This window comes from Artemia sp. Qi Xiang Cuo, chromosome 19 (genome assembly GCF_049724085.1).
Source record: "Artemia sp. Qi Xiang Cuo chromosome 19, ASM4972408v1, whole genome shotgun sequence".
Taxonomy (NCBI): Eukaryota; Metazoa; Arthropoda; class Branchiopoda; order Anostraca; family Artemiidae; genus Artemia; species Artemia sp. Qi Xiang Cuo.
In genome coordinates, this window is record NC_142812.1 from 53614904 (window position 1) to 53620903 (window position 6000).

The following is a 6000-nucleotide window of genomic DNA, read 5'->3' on the forward strand; positions in this document are numbered from 1 at the left end:
ACATAAGCTGTATATATACTTTTTAATAATAATAATAATAAAAAAAAACTACACAAAAAGCTCAGAAAAAAAGGGAAAAACTCGCATTAAGGACTTTCGATTATATGAAACTTCTTTTTAATTTCTCTCTATTTTTGTTTATTACGCCAACATTAATTTGGAGAATTTAATATTGTTTTTTATTTTGCACTTTAGAGATAATACAAACAACAAAAGGTAAAACAATGGTGAATCATTCTATGACAATGAAAAATTTTCTAAATGAATATTTCGGCTCCATATATAAGACTTGTCACCAGAAAAGTTGAGATAAATATAAAATAAGACTAACTATATGACACATGACCATTAAAAACTAAAATTAAAATTATCTCTCTAAAAATACGGCCCACTATTGATGAAAATGCTTTCCCCGAATATGCCTTTTTATTTGCTCAGTGATTTTGTGTCTTCTGGTTAAGTCCATGGTATGAGGTGGAAAAAACATTTGGCGAAACGGAAAAACGAGGGCCGTTTTTATTTATGGCAACACTGTAGAGTTAGGGGTCTTCTGAAGGATACATGTTAATAAAATAGAAATAGTTGGACTTGATTCCGTATTTTATGCTCCTTTTCAATATAAAGTCGTTACCCTGACAATGCCCCCCTCCCAGTGGCATAGTTTCGTCAAGATCTTGGCAAGGGGGGGGGGAGGCAAAGCTGGAGCCAATTTTCCCAAATCAAGTGAAAATGATAGTGAAACCTGAAAAATGAGCCATATAGTAGCACAAAGCTAAGGATATACTAAAGAAAACTGACCCGTTTCTGTGGATACTTGAATTATACAGCCTTTTCTTAGCTTTGACAAGATTTTTGAAGAAACTAAATTTCGGCTGGGGGGGGGGAGCAAATCTATTATAATTATGACCGTGCCCCTAACCCCCGATGGACCCGCTTATAGCCCTAATAATATATTTCTTTGTTTTTTTTCTTCTCTTTATGCTTTGCATAACGGATAGCTCCTGTCTGGACTCAAAGATATCCAACTTAGCCCGAGTGATTGATTGCAAAATTGGATAAAAATAACACTTAAACTACTACCACTACTAACAATGCACCACTGCACCAAGCTACCTGAGACCAACACAGCTACGAACGCTTCTCCTCCATCCTAATCTATTCAAAACCTCCCTCTTTACACCCTCCCAGGAAATTACCTATTCCCTTCAATCTTACTTTACGACATCCTCCACCATGACATCAGAAGACCTGCTTTCCGTTTAGCCCTAGATGGCTGGCCGACAAGGGCAATCTTCGCGAATCTGTCATCCCTCATTCGCAGAACATGCCCTAGCCATCTCAACCTTTCTCTCATTATAGCCCTAGAAAGCAGGATTGAACCACACTTTTCGCACAGCTTACTGCTTGAAATACGGTCAGTCACTTGGGTATCCAGAACAATCCGTTGGCAATTTTTCTGGAAATTGCCCTTCAACACTTAGAATGAATTTAAAATGTGGATAACAATGGAAATATGATTATTGGATTAATAAAAACATGCTGAGTATATAAAGTAAATATTTCATTGGTAAGGATTTTCTTTCAATCTGATATATATCCTAGAGCTATATGTGAGACCACCTGGGGGGAGGGGGGGGGTGCTGTTCCAGAACAGCAACCATGCTATTTGGAAAAAGCATACAAAAAAGAAATCTAATGGTACTACTTTTATTTTCTCTAGATGTTTCATTCAGAAGAGGCCTACCTTCAACTCTACAGTGTTATCTTTTCTATCTGTTTTTGATAAAAAATTTTCAAATGGTGAGCAACACCAAATACGCGGAATTATCATGCGACCTCAGCCTGCTTTCGTATTATGACAACCTGCTGATGTTAAGCTGCAACCTTACTTCTCTACAAGAAAATATTAAACGCCTGATAACTGATTACAAAAGTATCGGTCTAAAGGTCAACCCGCTGAAGACGGAGTTCAAGGAATTTTGTCCCTCGGCAAGCAAGCAGCAAAGCAGTGGCCCTACATATGTGATAGTTGAACAAATGAAATTTTCCTCGGAAATACCTTGAAGTGCCTGGGAATAACTTACAGTCATGTGTCCGGAGTTGGTATTTACTAACAATCGAGAAAATTACCAACAGTATTCCTTCAAGATACAGGAACCTTGTCCCCCTAAATTCAGCTTGATCAAGAAGATTCTTGCAAAGCTATACGCAGCGGTTGCTCTCCCTCACCTGCTTTATGTATCTCCGCTATGGGACTGGTTCCCGCAAACTGACAGACTAAAACTCCGGTCTGTATACTGCAAATACCTCAAGTTTTTGCTTCGATACCCGCTATATGAGAGAAACACATTCGTTGTAAGATCTCAAAATATGGTAGACCCAATTGTCATTGTACCGTCTACGGAAAAAAGTGCAGAAAAAAAGGCGTTGGAAACATTGTTCGAGGTTTTGCCTTTACATCTGATCTACGAGTGCGAATGAAGAAGTTACTACTTAATTTTTTTCTTTGATATTGAGTGTTCTTGTTTTTTTCCTTTTCTTCTTTTGAATTACTCCGCTTTTTCTCTTTTTTTTTGTATGAGCGGGCCAAAATTAAATTATTATTATTATGGCAGGAATAATTTTATATTCAAGGAACAAACTGAGATAAACAAAACATCAGTAACAGACCTAAAAAAAGCTGCTAAATTAGAACATAGAATTTAATTACGGAAAATCGTATATGGAGTAAACACATTGTTTCCTCATGAATTTTCAGTTTAAGAATTAAGTGAGCATTAGAGAATATGAGGGAGTGTTTTGAAAGAATTGTGCAGCAGATTTTTTTTTTTTTTTAATTAAGAAAAGTTTATGCTGTCGGCTTACCACTGAAAATTGCGAAAGCATATTTGATTAAAAGTGTTAATTAAACATTTTTAATTAAAAACTAAAGCAACTAATAAAATATTTTTTTTACTTTTTTTTCAGTATACTCGTACACTTGAGCAGTATTTCGGAGTTTTTTTTTTTGTCTAAATTAAAAAAGTTTATACTGCGGGCTAACCACTTTTTCAGTATAATCGTACACTTGAGCAGTATTTCGGAGTTTTTTTTTGTCGAAATTAAAAAAAAGTTTATACTGCGGGCTTGCCACTGAAAATTGCGAAAGCATATTTGATTAAAAGTATTAATTAAACATTTTAAATTAAAACTAACGGAATTAATAAAGTATTTTTTTTTTATACTTTTTGCACTTGAGCAGTATTTCGGAGTTTTTTTTTGTCGACACTAGAGCAAGTTTTTACTCTTATAAGTTATTAAATAAAAAAAAAAAGTTTTTTTTAACTGAAAGTAAGGAGCGACATTAAAACTTAAAACAAACAGAAATTATTTCGTATATGAAGGGGGCTGTCCCCTCCTCAACGCCTTGCTCTTTACGCTAAAGTTTTTTATTGTTTTAAAAATAGAGTCGACCCCTTAATCATAAAGGCCGTTAATTAGAATAAATAACTCATATTAAAGTACTAAAAAAACTTTAGCGTAAAGAGCGAGGTATTGACTAGGGGGCGAACCCAATCATATACGTAATAGTTACTGTTCATTTTCAGTTTTAACGTTGAAAATATTTTCAGTTGAAAACTTGTTTTTTTATTTAATTTCTGATCAGTTTTTAAATAAGGCTGGGAAATCCTGCGCCCCCTTAATGGCAACGTCCCTTCATCCATAAAAGGATCCTCCCACGTAACCCCCCAAACCACCCGCCCCTACTACCAGAAAAAATCCCTCCTGAAAACGTCTGTATACTTCCCAATAACCAATACTATATGTAAACATTGGGCAAAGTCCATAACTTGCAGCCCTTCCCCGGGGACTGTGGGGGATTAAGTCATCCTCAAAGATATAGTTATTATATTTTTCGACCATGGTGAACAAAATGGCCATCTCAAAATTTTGATCGGATGACTTTGAGAAAAAAAATGAGCGTGGGAGGGGGCTTAGTTGCCCTCCATTTTTTTTGTTCACTTGAAAAGGGTACTAGAACTTTAATTTCCGTTTGAATGAACCCTCCTCCGATATTCTAGGACCACTGGTTCGATACGATCACCCCTGAAAAAAAAAACACGCATCCGTGATCTTTATTCTGGCAAAAAATACAAAATTCCACATTTTTGCAGATTAGAACTTGAAACCTCTACAGTTGAGTTCTCTGATACGCTGAATCTGATGGTGTGATTCATTAAGGTTCTATGACTTTTAGGGGTGTTTTCCCCTTTTTTCAAAAATACGGCAAATTTTCTCAGGCTCGTAACTTTTGATAGGTAACACTAAACTTGATGAAACTTATACATTTGAAATCAGCCCTAAAATCTGATTCTTTGATGTATCTATTGGTATCCAAATTCCTCTTTTTATAGTTTCGGTAACTATTGAGCCGGGTCGCTCCGTACTTACAGTTCGTTACCACGAACTGTTTGGTTCATTCTCTTTGAGCAAATTTCAAAAACAAAGTGGTACATTCCAAAAACTATCAAACAGTTCGTGGTAACGAACTGTAAGGTGCGACCCGGCTCAATGGTAACCGAAACTCTAGAAAACGGAATTTTTATATCAATAGATACATACAAAGAATCAGATTTTAATGCTAATTTCAAATATATAAGTTTAATCAAAATTCCATGGCAATGAAAGAAAAAGGCTTATAGGGCTTTTGCAGGCGAGGAATACAATGGCTAGATGAAGAAGGGGAGCAAAAACCATTGCTCCCTATATTTCTTCTAAACTTATTTATGTCGTCTTTAATTATTTATAATATTTGTATGACACGACAACAAATAATGAAAACACCTAAACAAGGTAATTTATCACACGAACCACAAAAACAGAAAAATCTTCATATGAAAGCAGACTTGTGTCTATCGGAAGATTTATGAAATAATAAACAAGAGTTATCCTTGCCGTACCCTATTGAGTTTTGTGAACTCTTGTTGATATTAAATAAAAAAAAAAGCTTTCTTTCAAACGAAAGTAAAGAAAGATACTGAAACTTAAAACAAACAGCAATTATTCCATGTGTGAGAGGGGCTACCTCCCATAAATCGAGCTCTTTACGTTAGACTTTTATATTGCTAAGCTGAAAGTGTTTATGAGAGCTGCAAACGTGTCAGATGGGAAACTGCAAGTGTTTTATGTACGAATATCCTTATAAAACGTTCAAAAATGAACTAACATCACTAGATGTGTGCTTGCTATATTTATACACTTGAATAAATATAATATATATATATATATATATATATATATATATATATATATATATATATATATATATATATATATATATATATATATATATAAGTCCGAAGTTGTATTCTTCAATTGGAAGCAAGCGTCACCTAGGGATATTCCTCTCGGAAATAGTAGGATTAAGCCAGTAGATCATATCACCTACCTCGGTCTTCCTATTGGTTCGTCAGTAATGCACACGCAAAAACTATTAATTGCTCACATTGAGCGTAGAGTTGGGTTATCATATGCTTCTTTTGTAACTAATAAGTTACGGTTCAACCGCAATCTTCTTTCGAAACTTTTTAACTCTGTCGCTCTACCACATTATTTGTACATATCGCCGTTTTGGAAAATGCTAACAAATTCCGACAAGTCAAAAATTCGTTCAGTTTTCTTCCGGTTTGCAAAATATCTTTTACGTTTTCCCGCTTGGACGCGCAATTCTTATCTGATTAGAAAATTCAGCATTGCTGACCCCATTATAGCCGTGGAAAAGCAAATTCGTGCTTATAATTCCCATTTAATGAAGTTGAATCATCCCTGGTCGTCAGTATTAACCCAGTAGTTAAGAAGTATTTGTTGTGTTTTTTTTATTTTATTTTTTTTTATTTATTTATTTTTTTATTTATTTTTTTTTAAGTGTTTGTTTTCGCGCTTAGTGTAATTAGTGTTTTGTTGTTTTTTTTTTGTTTTTTTTTTACCAATTAAGGCTTGATGCAATTATGTTCATATTAT

The 6000-nt window shown here is 34.6% G+C and overlaps 1 protein-coding gene across 2 annotated transcripts in view; it reads right to left on the bottom strand.

The window, feature by feature from the left end:
- Positions 1–6000, bottom strand: part of Dora (zinc finger SWIM domain-containing dorado) — a 162480-nt gene that overhangs the window by 76374 nt on the left and 80106 nt on the right. The window lies entirely within an intron of this gene.